This window comes from Schistocerca serialis, chromosome 9 (assembly GCF_023864345.2).
Source record: "Schistocerca serialis cubense isolate TAMUIC-IGC-003099 chromosome 9, iqSchSeri2.2, whole genome shotgun sequence".
NCBI lineage: Eukaryota > Metazoa > Arthropoda > Insecta > Orthoptera > Acrididae > Schistocerca > Schistocerca serialis.
Window position 1 is genome coordinate 158864587 of NC_064646.1, and position 15588 is coordinate 158880174.

Sequence of the window (15588 nt, forward strand, 5' to 3'; positions counted from 1 at the left end):
TAGATTTCTATTTACGTTAGATCATACTTACGAAGTAAAAACGGAATAATCGTTTGATTGACTGCTACTGGCTAGCACCACGAACTAACAATTTCTGTGATACTACATATCTGGGAGTTAATCACGGCTGAGCTTTGACAGGAAGGGCCAAGTGGGGTCCAGCGTTCCTCAGAAACTGCTGTCGTCTAAGGAGGGGCTGGGGTGCATCTTGTCGTATCCTGTTGGGAAAGGAGGAATATTTATTTCCCTGAATGAGAACAATGCTTGGCGGCTGTGGCTTATCAAGTTAGGTACAGGTCCCCAGCATCGCGGACAGAGCGGGTGGGAGATACTATCTGGCACGACGAAAAAATTTCGGAATAGTATACCTGGAGAAATTGCGTCGTGGGCGGAAGAATGCGGAAGGACACCCATTTAGTGCGAAGGAATGAGTGGTGTCACAAATGATACATGCGAGCTGACCTCTGTGGAATTTTCTCACCGGCAGTACCGTAGCACACCTCCAGAGGAAAAAGCAGAGTCGTGTTAACAAGAAGAAACGGAGCTTTCCTGAGATTCTTCTCAAAAGAGTATGAGCTTCTGTGATCGGACGGTAGATGCATGGCCCATGTAGTGGAAGGCAATGTTTCTGTAAGGGCGCCGGCCGAAGTGGCCGTGCGGTTAAAGGCGCTGCAGTCTGGAACCGCAAGACCGCTACGGTCGCAGGTTCGAATCCTGCCTCGGGCATGGATCTTTGTGATGTCCTTAGGTTAGTTAGGTTTAAGTAGCTCTAAGTTCTAGGGGACTAATGACCTCAGCAGTTGAGTCCCATAGTGCTCAGAGCCATTTTTTTTCTGTAACGGCCGCTGGGATTCGTCGTCTGCTGCACGAACGCAGAGCCGTTTGGCCAGTTGGGAGCGGCGTATGGTGGTACAAAAAGAATTCCCTGTGGGCAGCGATCGAGAGCACTTGCCTCTGATCATCATTAGAAGGAACTTCGCTGGCGATAGCCATAGAGGAGGAGGAGTGTTGCTTTCGACAGGGGGAGCACGTAAGCCGTTTCTCTCAGCCAGGGTTGTTATTCTGATTACTTGAGTGACGATTCTTAGGCTCTCTGTAGAGTCTGACACATTGAAGTGCTTGTTTATGGGGGAATACTAGAGTCGAATTTCTGTTCCTGGGATATTGACTCGCGTTCTGCCATGTACTGACGTACTTTCAGAACTACTATACTACTGGCCATTAAAATGCTACAACACGAAGATGACGTGCTACAGACGCGAAATTTAACCGTCAGAAAGAAGATGCTGTGATATGCAAATCATTAGCTTTTCAGAGCATTCACACAAGGTTGGCACCGGTGGCGACATCTACAACATGCTGACAAGAGGAACGTTTCCAACCGATTTCTCATACACAAATAGCAGTTGACAGGCATTGCCTGGTGAAACGTTGTTGTGATGCCTCGTGTAAGGAGGAGAAATGCGTACCGTCACGTTTCCGACTTTGATAAAGGTCGGATTGTAGCCTATCGCGATTGCGGTTTATCCATCGCGACATTGCTGCTCGCGTTGATCGAGATCCAATGACTGTTAGCAGAACATGGAATCGGTGGGTTCAGGAGGGTAATACGGATCGCCGTGCTGGATGCCAATGGCCTCGTATCACTAGCAGTCAAGATGACAGGCATCTTATCCCCTTGGCTGTAACGGATCGTGCAGCCACGTCTCGATCCCTGAGTCAACAGATGGGGACGTTTGCAAGACAACAACCAACTGCACGAACAGTTCGACGACGTTTGCAGCAGCATGGACTATCAGCTCGGAGACCACGGCTGCGGTTACCCTTGAGCCCATCACAGACAGGAGCGCCTGCGATGGTGTACTCAACGACGAACCCGAGTGCACTAATGGCAAAACGTCATTTTTTCGGATGAATCCAGGTTTTGTTTACAGCATCATGATGGTCGCATCTGTGTTTGGCGACATCGCGGTGAACGCACATTGGAAGCGTGTATTCGTCATCGCCATAATGGCGTACCACCCGACGTGATGGTATGGGGTGCCATTGGTTACACGTCTCGGTCACCTCTTCTTCGCGTTGACGGCACTTTGAACAGTGGACGTTACATTTCAGACGTGTTACGAACCGTGGCTATAGACTTCATTCGATCCCTGCTAAACCCTACATTTCACCAGAATAATGCACAAGCCGGCCGTTGTGGCCGAGCGGTTCTAGGCGCTACAGTCTGGAATTGCGCGACCGCTACGGTCGCAGGTTCAAATCCGGCCTCGGGCATGGATGTGTGTGATGTCCTTAGGTTAGTTAGGTTTAAGTAGTTCTAAGTTCTAGGGGACTGATGAACTCAGCAGTTAAATCCCATAGCGCTCAGAGCCATTTGTACCATTTGATAATGCACGACCGCATGTTGCAGGTCCTGTATGGGCCTTTCTGGATACGGAAAATGTTCGACTGCTGCCCTGGCCAACACATTCTCCAGATCTCTCACCAATTGAAAACGTCTGGTCAATGGTGACCGAGCAACTGGCTCGTCACAATACGCCAGTCACTACTCTTGATGAACTGTGGGATCGTGTTGAATCTGCATGGGCAGCCGTACCTGTACACGACATCCAAGCTCTGTTTGACCCAACACCCAGACGTATCAAGGCCGTTATAACGTCCAGAGGTGGTTGTTCAGGGTACTGGTTTCTTAGGATCTATGCGCTCGAATTGCGTGAAAATGTAATCAAATGTTAGTTCTAGTATAATATATTTGTCCAATGAATACCCATTTATCATCTGCATTTCGTCTTGGTGCAGCAATTTTAATGGCCGGTAGTGTAGTTCGCGGACGACTTATTGAGTCGATTGTATTGGCAGAGAATTGCAGGTACGCCATGTACGCCATCTGCACAGCGGCCAATAACCCAACCAGCAGATCATCGGTGGAATATAGCTGTTGTCCATACTTCAGTAGGTTAAAAGCGCACTACAGTTCGGCGGACAGCGAAACAGCCACAGTAAATGCGTTGCATTCCATGTGCTTGTCCACTGAACTTTTTCTGACAGTGCCATTCGGGGTATATGTCTTCTGTCTCTCACTACTTGTCAGTATCAGTCAACTCTGTGTCCACCTAATAAAGGAGAGACGCGGTCTGATGTCAAAAATGTGGTTCCACCAGTCTCGAAATTACATGTAGTGTAGAATTCTATTTAGTCTATTTCATATTTGTACAATTTTTGCGTTCTACATGGGTTTTATGAATAAACGCTTGGTAATCCACTGTAATTCATTCTAGTTGAATATTGATAAGAATGACTGATTTGATGTTTTGAACGGAATAAAACTACAACCGGATAAATCGATGTATAGAAGTCCCTGGAAGTAGGCTGTCAATGGCAAGGTCAGTTTCATTATTTATGTGCGAGAGAACTGACACGTGAGGCAGCCACACATACACACAACGTATCGTATAACCACCGGTAGTTTACGAGACAAGATATCTGTATTGTGGGAAAAGCGGCACTTGACTCTAAATAATGATAAGTGTGAAGTCATCCACATGAGCACTAAAAGGAATCTTCCAAATTACTGTTACACAATAAATCACGCGCATCGAAATGGTTTGAATTCAGCTAAGTACTTAGGGATTACGATTGCAGATAACTTAAACTGGAACGATCATGTAAATTAAGTCGTGGGGAGAATGAACTGAAGGTTCCGATTTATTGGCAGAGAACTCAGAAAATATAACAGGTCTACTACAGAGACGCATACACTTTGCTTTCTCACCCTCTTCTGGAGTATTGCTGTGTAGTGTGGGATCCGCATCAGATAGGATTCACGGACGATGTCTAACATGTTCAAAAAATTGCAGCTCGTTTTGTACTGTCGCGAAACAGGGGAAGGGACACGGAGATGGGATGTGAGTTGTGGTGTCAATCATTAAAACAAAGGCGTTTATCTTTGAAGTTGAAGCTTCTCATGGAATTTCGACCACCAACTTTTTCTTGAGAGTGTGAAAATATTTTGTTGGCGCCCATCTACAAAGGGGGAAACGATCTTCATAATAAAATAAAATAAATAAGAACACACATGAAAAAATTTAAGTGATGATTCTTTTCCCACTCACTCTTCGAGAGTACAGAAAAAGTTTGAAGGTGATTAGATGAATCGTCTACCAAGCACTGAATTGTGAATTGCAGAGAAATCATGTAGATATAGGTGTATGTGGTTGCTGACTTCAAGTCTAGAGGTTGTCTTTCAGTGTTGCTACTTTCGACATTGCTACTATTGCTACTTATCAATCAATTCGGCTATTTTGGTATATGAGCATGTGGTGCCAGTAGAGGACATTGTTGTTCTTTGGAGCAGATTTCTGGGTTTCACCTTCAACTGTTGTGTAATAGAAGTTTGATTTATTTTCTTAATCAGCTTTTAAATGCTAGGATTCACTTTTTGTGTGCTGTGGTCTTTTTCAAAATTACGGAACTTACCCTGGAAATGTAAGGTTTTTCCAAACGTGAAAAAGCACACCAAGGTACAACGCGGTCACGTTCTTACAAGGGAACCTCCCCATCGCACCCCCCTCAGATTTAGTTATAAGTTGGCACAGTGGATAGGCCTTGAAAAACTGAACACAGATCAATCGAGAAAACAGGAAGAAGTTATGCGGAACTAGGAAAAAATAAGCAAAATATACAAAGTGAGTAGTCCATGCGCAAGATATGCAATATCAAGAAGAATATGAGTTCAGGAGCGCCGTGGTCCCGTGGTTAGCGTGAGCAGCTGCGGAACGAGAGGTTCTTGTTTCAAGCCCTCCCTCGAGTGAAAACTTTAATTTTTTATTTTCGGTTTACATGACAAACTCTTATGTTTTCATCACTTTTTTGGGAGTCATTATCACATCCACAAGAAAACCTAAATCGGGCAAGGTAGGAGAATCTTTTTACCCATTCGCCAAGTGTACAAGTTAGGTGGGTCGACAACATATTCCTGTCATGTGACGCACATCCCGTCACCAGTGTCGTATAGAATATATCAGACGTTTTCCTGTGGAGGAATCGGTTGACCTATGACCTTGCGATCAAATGTTTTCGGTTCCCATTGGAGAGGAACGTCCTTTCGTCTACTAATCGCACGGTTTTGTGGTGCGGTCACAAAACACATACACTAAGCTTATTACAGTGAACAGAGACGTCAATGAACGAACGGACAGATCATAACTTTGCAAAAATAAAGAAAGTAAACCTTTCACTCTAGGGATGACTTGAACCAAGGACCTTTCGTTCCGCAGCTGCTCACGGTACCCACGGGACCATGGCGCTCCTGAGTTCACACTATCCTTGATGTTGCCTATCTTGCGCATGGGCTATTCAGTTTGTATATTTTGCTTATTTTTTCGTAGTTCCACAAAACTTCTTCCTGTTTTCTCGATTGATCTGTGTTCAGTTTTTCAAGGCCTATCCACTGTGCCAACTTATAACTAAATCTGAGGGGTGTGCGATGGGGAGGTTCCCTTGTTAGTAACAAATATTGTACTGAAATTCAAAAGTGTTACAAACGAGAAAATCTTGTTAGGATTGTGTTTAATAGTCTGTTACATAATGAGTATATTACATACTAACAGTCAAATGAAGTAGAAGTATTGTCAAAAACCAGTTATAAGTTAAATGCATTCTGAAATAGAATCTATTGAACGCTAACACAGGTTTCCATTTTGAAGACAGGTAAAATTGTTAAGACCTGAAATAATATCTACTCATTTACAAGTATCACGTGTTGGACGGTAGGAAATTTCATTCCACGTCAAGGTACAAGGTGGTGCACGGCCAACAAAGTGTGGCTAAAATACACAGATTTTCCTCAAGTTCTTTTTAATATAGATTCAACCTTACTCACCATACATTTCTCCAAATGAATAATAGCAGTATCTTCCAAATAGCTTTAACATGCACAAAACATTCTCAGCATTTTTGCCACATCATTTCACGATGAAAGCTCGAGTTTTCGTTGATTAACTCAATCGACTTTGTCAGGAGCAACTGACTATCTAAAGTGCTTCTGATGTGGCCTGGCCTTCTGTATGTTAGTTACACACTACTCAAACGTCTACAACTAAAAACATTTACAAATGCTACGCAAAACATAGCTTCATGTCTCACAACAACGGAAATGGTGGAAAATGCCAAAAACTGCTTATGGCAGTCTTTATGTGCATTACATATGTTAGTTAGTTTTGATAAGCAAACAATTATTTGGTTAGGCGCTCCTATCGACTGTGTGGTGGTTTGATATTAAGCAGCAAAACCCGCCATGAATTCGGTGTTGTCACCCCAATACAAATGGAAAAACCATCTGGGATGGGGTACTAAGGAAGGCATAGAAAACACTGGCCTGGCTGGCCAAGGGCAGCCTTGGGATGGCCAAAATAGCGAGCGCAGACAACCAAAGTGGGGTCTTAATTAAACGCTAAGGTCAATAAACTTTTGAACACAAAGCGACTACAGAATCGATAGTAAACACGCCATTCGCCATTTAGATCTCGACTCTGTCAATAACAACAAACATAATCTAGGTGGAAAGACGGAATCTCGGATAAATAATATTAAAGTAAATCATATTTGAAGTTTGATTAACCATGAAAGAACAGCGAAGAATGAGCATTACAATATTACACAAGAGTCTAAAAATAAAATGGACCAATAAAATCAGGATAGGCGTGATAAGAAGTAGTTAGAAAACACTGATAGCTGGAACAGTATGGTAGGACATTCGTTAAGGTATCAGATGGTAACTTGCTTCGTTCTAGAGCGTGTTTCAGAATGAATGAGTTGTAGTGGAAGACAAAATATTGTAATATACAGTATATAACAAGTAAAATTGAAGAAAGAAGAAGTAAGCATCACTGTGTAATGGAGCTGTAATACAGAGACTTATTTTGAAAACGTCAGGTTGATGATGCATTGAAGGGGAATTTCATAAAAAAGAAAGTGAAGCAGGATAAGAGATAGATTCCGAATTCTTGGAAAGGTGGGCGGTAAACAGGGAGGTTACAAAGAGCACATATCCTTAGTCTGAGGGCTGACTTACCTATACGTTATCATAGTGAAATGGGGCAGATAGGGCAAAAGCTGTGCAAGCCCAAGAAAAATCAGTTAAGTAAACGGGGCATTTAATAATAAATTAATGGATGGGTAAACGATTGCTACTAAGTCAAACAATGTGGATACTAAAATGTTTGTTAAAGAAGACGAATACATCACGAAAACTCCATAATTTTGTGACGAAAGTGGCAATACCTAAATATATAAAGATTTAAATGGTGAGTTCTACAAAGAGCTTAATATAGATTGACTGTATATGTCTCATTTTTACAGATGCTGAGAAGAAACAATAACATATGAGCCCTATGGCACCTAGAATAAGATCAAAATTAAAAGTTAATGCAAACAAACTGATAAATTGACTCAACTGCTTCCTTGCAGATTGTGTGTTTGACAACGACTACTCAGTGATTAACAGTGTATCCCTAGACATTAAAAACTTGTACACTAATGACAAATGAGTTGATCAGTATCAGTGGTCTCGGTCTAGGAAACGACTGTCACGGATTTTGAGCATATCTCATTTAACAATATAGTTTACATCCAGTAAAAGGGACTGGCTATGGGCCTGAGCATTTTATACACAATCACAGATATTTTTATAAGCTGTTTGGAAGCGAATGTTTTAAAAAGTGAAGATCCCTTAATAGAAAAGCCAGCATATATTAACCCTATGTTGGTGACACACTGTTGCTCATAGCTGGAACTGAGGATGTCTTTGATAAAATAGTAGATTTAATGAGTTCCATGAGAAAACTTACTTCACTTTAACAGTGGAAGATAATAATAACATTCGATTTTAAGAACTTGAGGTAATGAGGTAAGACAAATTGCATGCGTTCAAGATATTAAGAAATCCGGTAGTCTATTCCTACTGCTACTCTGAAGAAGGAAGAAAGTAATGAAAAGTAGCAGAAACGAGACTAGTGAGAAGCTTAACGTCGAAATTACAGAAGAATGTTGAAAATCTGGTGGTTTGATGAGGAAGAAATGAGATTTTCCACAGAATTACGGAAGAAAGGAACATTTGGAGAACACTGACAAGAATAAGGGACAACACGGTAGGACATGTGTCGAGATCTCAGGGAATTATTACCATCGCACTAGAGAGAAATTTAGAGGGTAAAAACTGTAGGGGAAAACAGAGATCGGAATAAATCCAACAAGTAATGGGGGATGTAGGGTGCAAGTCTACTCTGGGATGAAGAGGTTGGCACAGCACTGTGTTACATCAAACCTGCCAGAAGACTGACAACTCTAAAAAATGTCGTTTAATTTCTGGAGGATATCACAGTAATAACCGGATACCGTTTTCCTGTACTAGACTGTATGTAAATGATATCAATTGTCTGTCTAATTGCCAGATTTGTGGGGCCACACACCACGCCCCATTTGAGCATACTCGGTGTTTGCCTGTGATTTATTCTGTCACAAACCAAGCCAACGATATATTGTAAATGCTCTTATCTACGGTGACACACATAGGCAGACCGGAGTGACAGCATCGCTTTAAACTAACATTTCGACAACTTGCCCACTATTCACCTAAAGGTGCACTCTTCATAGTAGAGAGCATTTTATCTGTGTAGGCAAAAAATGTCTGCTGAACAGAATGGTATGCTGCGAGCTGCGTGTCTACACATAAACGTGAAGCATGAAGTACAAGTTTTCTTAATGTGAGTTTATTTAGTCTCAGAAGGCACAAAGATCTGTAATGGTTGAAGCGAAAATTCATTTCAGAGGGTTAATTTCTCTAGTGGCCACCGGCTGAACAGTCCAATTAACTTTTCGCAGAAAATCTCTTGAGTCTACTACAGCCGTTTAATCATTCTCAGACTCTGTATAAGTTTATGTGATATGCAGTGTGTCTTTTTGTCGTTCACGATCTCAGCAAGCGTTTGTCTAACGTTTATTCCCCTGGATGCATAATCACGTAATTTCGAGGGTATTTATGGTCTGTATAATGGAAGCTATTAACAGCAAACTGTGTGGTGCTAAGTACCTTTTGTAACAAATGAGAGCGTGAATCAGCTTATCAGGATTTCAGTAATGATGCAGAGCGGTCGTACTGTTTACTTTGCTACCTTGAGAGGCGCGCTTGTGCAACTGATTCTCTACCACATCCTCTTCTGGCGTAGGGTACCTCGTGCTTTTCGGGGAGTCATACACATAATGACCACTCGCTTCTGTCAGATGTTTGGAAAAGTCTTCTTTTCGTCACAATCACACAACTTTTCTGGTAGAGAGTGCTATATGATATGAAATAGCAACAGACCTTTAGATTCGGAGACATATACCCACTTTTGGTCATTAGCACTGCAACCATACGAAGCATGGCTAATAACGAAGATGTACATATTAAGAAGTTTTGTCGCAACTAGGAATATTTTTGGTATCAGCTGTATTAGGCATGTAAATTACACTTACTGGTGACACATGAATATTTGTGCTGGACAGGTAATCGAACCTGGATTTCCTGCTTATCGCGATCGGTCACACTGCTACCTGTGCGTGCTCTCAAGACCAATCCAAACCTCTTTTTATGACACAGTATCTACGCCTCCACTGCTCGCAGCTTACATGTATTCCCACAACAGGTTTAACGAGACGAATGTGTTAAACAGGAAATACGTGTTCGTGTTCCCGTCAGGCACAAATGTTCACGTGCCACCAATAGGTATGATTATCATACCTAATACAGCTGATGTCAGAAATATTCGCAACTGCGACATTGACACTGTATTAATAGGTTTTACTTTTTTGTTCGTATTAATATCAAGAGCTCAGATGGAAAACCAGTTTTAAGCAGAGAAGGGAAATCAGAAAGATGGGAGTATATAAAGGATCTATACATGGGCGATGTACTTGAGGGGAACATTATGGAAATAGAATAGGATGTAGATGAAGATGGAATGGGCGATATGCTACTGCGTGGAGAATCTGACAGAGCAAGGCCCCGGGTGTAGACAACATTTCATTAGAACTGCTGATAGCCTCGGGAGAGCCAGCCATTACAAAACTCTACCATCTGGTGAGCAAGATATATGAGGCAGGCGAAATACCCTCAGACTTCAAGAAGAATATAATAATTCCAATACCAAAGGAAGTAGGTGTTTACAGTTGTGAAAATTACCGAACCATTAGTGTAATTAGTCATAGCTGCAAAATACTAACACGAATACTGTACAGACGAATGGAAAAATTGGTAGAAGCCGACCTCGCGGAATATCAGTTTGGATTCCGTAGAAATGTTGGAACACGCGAGGCAATACTGACCCTACAACTTACCTCACAAGATAGTTTAAGGAAATGGAAATCTACGTTGCTAGCATTTGTAGACTTTAAGATTTTGACAATGTTGACTGGAATACTCTCTTTCAAATTCTGAAGATGGCAGGTGTAAAATACATGGAGTGAAAGGCTCCTTCCAATTTGTACAGAAACCAGATGGCAGTTATAAGAGTTGAAGGGCACGAAAGGGAAGCAGTGGTTGAGAAGGGAGTGAGGCAGAGCTGTAGCCTGTTCCACATGTTATTCAATCTGTATAATGAGCAAGAAGTAAAGGAAACAAAAGAGAAATTCGGAGTAGGAATTAAGATCCACGGAGAAGAAATAAAAGCTTCGAGGTTTCCCGATGACATTGTCAGAGACAGCAAAGGACTTGGAAGAGCAGTTGAATGGAATGGACAGTGTCTTGAAAGGAGTATATAAGATGAACATCAACAAAAGCAAAACGAGGATAGCCGGCCGCTGTGGCCGTGTGGTTCTAGGCGCTTCAGTCCGGAACCGCGTGACCGCTACGATCGCAGGTTCGAATCCTGCCTCGGGCATGGAGGTGTGTGATGTCCTTTGCTTGGTTAGGTTTAAGTAGTTCTAAGTTCTAGGGGACTGATGACCACAGATGTTAAGTGCCATAGCGCTCAGAGCCATTTGAACTATTTTTTGAAAACAAGGATAATGGAATGTATTCTAATTAAATCAGGTGATGCCGAGGGAATTAGATTAGGAAATGAGACACTTACAGTAGCAGATGAATTTTTCTATTTGGGGAGCAAAATAACTGCTGATGGTGGAAGTAGAGAGCATATAAAATGTAGACTAGCAATGGCAAGAAAAGCGTTTCTGAAGAAGAGAAATTTGTTAACATCGAGTATAGATGTAATTGTCAGGAAGTCTTTTCTAAAAGTATTTGCGTGGAGTGTAGCCATGTATGGATGTATGGACGATAAATAGTTTAGACAAGAAGAGAATAGAAGCTTTTGAAATGTGCCGCTATAGAAAAATGCTGAAAATTAGATGGGTAGATCATGTAACTTATGAGGAGGTATTGAATATAATTTGGGAGAAGATTTGTGGCACAACTTCACTCGAAGAAAGGGTCGGTTGGGAGGGAACGTTCTAAGGCATTAAGGGATCACCAGTTTAGTATTAGAGGTGTAAGTAGGCTGTTTAGGTTTTTATATTGGTAACGCCACGTAGCGCTCTGTATGAAAATCACTGGCTGTGCTGTGTGCAGTCTGTGGCTGGGTGGCACTGTTGTAATACTCGCTATTGTAGCGTTGCCCAGTTGGAGGTGAGCCGCCAGCAGTGGTGGATGTGGGAAGTGAGATGGCGGATTTTTGAGAGCGGATGATCTGGACGTGTGTCCATCAGAAACAGTACATTTGTAAGAATGGATGTCATGAACTGCTATATATATTATTACCATTAGGGTAAATACATTGTTTGTTCTCTATCAAAATCTTTCATTTGCTAACTATGCCTATCAGTAGTTAGTGCCTTCAGTAGTTTGAATCTTTTGTTTAGCTGGCAGTAGTGGCGCTCGCTGTATTGCAGTAGTTCGAGTAACGAAGATTTTTGTGAGGTAAGTGATTTGTGAAAGGTATAGGTTAATGCTAGTCAGGGACATTCTTTTGCAGGGATTATTGAAAGTCAGATTGCGTTGCGCTAAAAAATATTGTGTGTCAGTTTAAGCACAGCCATTTATAATTTTTCTAAGGGGACGTTTCAGAGGGAAGCGTGGAGTCTAAAAATCGCAGATGAATAAATTAAGCAGATTCAGAAGGATGTAGGGTGCAGTAGTTACTTCGAGATGAAGAAGCTTGCACGGGATAGAGTAGCATGGAGAGCTGCATCAAATTAGTGTCTGGACTAAAGACCACAACAACAAGAACTGTGTAAGAGGAAGAATACAAGTTATATCATGTAGGTCAGATAAGGGTGTGAAATTTTGCACACTGCAGTGCCACATCAGGCAGCAACAAATTATCCAGTCAGGCTCGATGTTTATTCTAACTGGGACTGAGGGACAGGCAGGCGTACGTAATTCGTAACTGCATGCTGCTTCAGCTGTATGTCAGAATTCGTCAGTCGTAGCAGCTGGTAATAGGTGGAGTCAAAACCATCGGTCACCCATGACGAGATGTTTTCAACGTCTGAGAATTCCGGTGTATTTGGTGTCCAGGTCAGTAGTCGAACAACCTCGAAATCTAGGTAGGACAGGACAGCACGGCCAACATAGAGTCTCACATTATTATGTTGAAAACCACTGGCCTTACAAGCCAATCATCATCTTATCCCATTTTTGTTCAAGCACCCTTGGCTGCACGACCGCAACGCATCTTTCCAACTCTTCCTGGGACGCCCAACGCTTCTTTTCTTTTGGGCCGTATATTTGTATATTATTTTAGGTATTTATTCACCTGACATACTTGCATATGTTCATGCCATTTCTTTCTTTATTCTTCTGTTTTCTGAAGCATTGTATTGTATTATATTGTATGGAACTGGGGACCTTAGAAGCGATGTAGAGGCTTCGTCCCCACCATAGGCCGCAGTGGTACACAACCCCAAACAGACTACAGCAGTCCATTCACCCTACCGCCGCCGCATATAGAACCCAGTGTTATTGTGCGGTTCGGCTCCAAGTGGACCCCACCGGGAGCGTCTCACACCAGACGAGTGTAACCGCAAATGTTTGCGTGGAAGAGTAATAACGGTGTACGCTTACGTGGAGAAAGTGTTTGCGCAGCATAGTGTAACTGAGGCGGAATAAGGGGAACCAGCCCGCATTCGCCGACGCAGATGGAAAATCGCCTTAAAAACCATCCACAGACTGGCCGGCACACCAGACCTCGACATTAAACCACCGGGAGGATTCGTGCCGGGGACCGGTACACCTTCCCGCCCCGAAAGCAGTGCGTTAGACCGTGCGGCTAACCGGGCGGGCTCACTGAAGCATGCTTCATTTCGTTTCTAATATCATTATTCCTCTTCATGTCTATATATCTGTAAGCACCTACTACCATAGGAGCTTCAGTCCATACAAGTAAAAATGTCCGAATTACCGTATGTGTGAACCAGAGTTGATTGCGTGTGTTCAGTAGCACTCTGTATCATCGAGGCAGGTGTTCGGCCTGCATGCTGATGACATCGTCATGAGAGCCTCCACACACACAAACACAGTGAAACTGGGGCTCGTCCGATAAATCGAGTTGGTGCGTTATGCCACCGTTTTTCTGAAAACAGTCATGTGTCATATACAAATTCATAACGAAAGATCCATTTGACTGAGACATTCACTCTGCATTGAGGAATAAGATAAACTACAGTAACAGAGATTATCAACAATCGACTAACATATATGACAGGATGTTGAAAGCATTTCGGACGCTGTAGAAGTACACGTGCTGCCGGGGAAATAAAAGTAGGCCGCCACACATCAAGCCATTTTGTGGAAGGGTACCCGAGGGAGGTTCAGATTAATAGCCAATGAGCTGGTCACTTCTTTGTATTTTCTGCACAGGGGTGTCCAAGCAATCTGCACCGAAACAGTAAGATCTGTGGCTGCAAAACAGTTTACAACCCTGAAGAGTGGGAGGAGGAGAAACATTTTAGCAGAAGGCACTATTGTGCATAAAAATAGGACGCTAAGATTTTCTCCATAAGCACTGGACACCACAGATAGGTATCTCAAAAATATAATGGGAACCCACAGTTTGGACCATGAGATATCACTGGACGTGTTGAAAGGTGACTACACTGAGCCACAGCGCCAGAGATTGCGCCAAAGAGTATTATTCTGCCGCCTCCACTGGCAGTGCTTGTAGAGAACTCGTAGTAGTCAGTGCTTGCTGAGATGTCGTAGTGAAGAGTTCTTGTCGAGAAGTCGTGGTGGAGAGTGCTTGTTGAGATGTGGTAGTAGCGAGTCGGTGTTGATATGTTGTAGTAGGGAGTGCTTGTTCCATGTTTTATGCAGTTGTTTGATGGGCTAGACAGCAGATGTTGTTCGAATGGAGATATTGTAATGATCAGAGTGCTTTTCGTCAATATATATGAAGGTAAAATATTCCCTGTTTTTTTTTTTTCATTATTTCGGTGTCTTAAATAATGCGTCATTACAGGTTCAGTCAACAAAGCATCTGGCTTGTGTTCTTGTATTAGAGTGTAATTCTGATTTTCTTGCGCAATTATAGTATTTCTACTTTTTTTAATTACTTCAGTATAAATGTTATTTAAAATTTCTTGTCTTATTGGAGAAGAACCGTGCCAGATGTGTAAGTTGAATCACACTTCCACACACAGAACAGTTACACTTGTGTTTTGTTGTTGCGTTGGTTTTATAGCTGCTGGGGACTTAATTAATTAATTGTGTTAACGGAAAATTTCATTCCATTCTTTGTTGTTATTCTATGCAGTCAGATTACGTACTAAAACTAGTCAGGGCCAACCGTTTACGAGACCATCGTAATCGGACATACAGCTACTAAACTAAAAATTTAAAAATTATTTGCATTAAAATGTAATTAAGCCCCCATGCACGTGGCGACCGTTGCTTCGGATCGTCCCTTGGAATTATTCTGATTGTAAAAATAGTAGACAGTAGTATTGTTGTAGTAATTTGTAGTTTAGTAATTGTAGCCTATTTTGCATGTGTAGATTTGGTAATTGTCATTCTTCTAATGGTATTTCAGAATTTAATTTTGTTGTCTTGTATACGCGTTTGACAACTTAGTGCAATTATTTCATTTGTTCGTTAATCGTGTTTCGTGTGAATCGTATTGTTGGAGATGAGGAGTCATTGTGTGTAATTTTCGTACAGTGACGAGTTTGGTATGTTTTGTAAATGATTACGCGATCGATGAAAAAGGCAAAAATGATGGATAGTCAGAATGACGAAATTGTTGACATGGCGAACTCGCCAACACAGGAAAACAGTACGATGTATAATGAAGTGGAAAACAATTTAATAAGTCGGGAAAATAGTCCGGAACCATTTCAAAATTTTTCTCAATCAGAAAATTTTCAGAATTCGAGATTAACGACAGAAGTTTCTGGAATAGTATTGAACACAGATAGCTTTACAGCTATAACTAAGGAAGCTGGTTTTGTGGGAAATGTTAGGGGTGAAAGGATCTTTGAACCAGTTCATATGGAGCAGTTGATGGGTGCAATATTAAATTTGGGATCACAAATAGGAACAATTAAAACTGATATAGG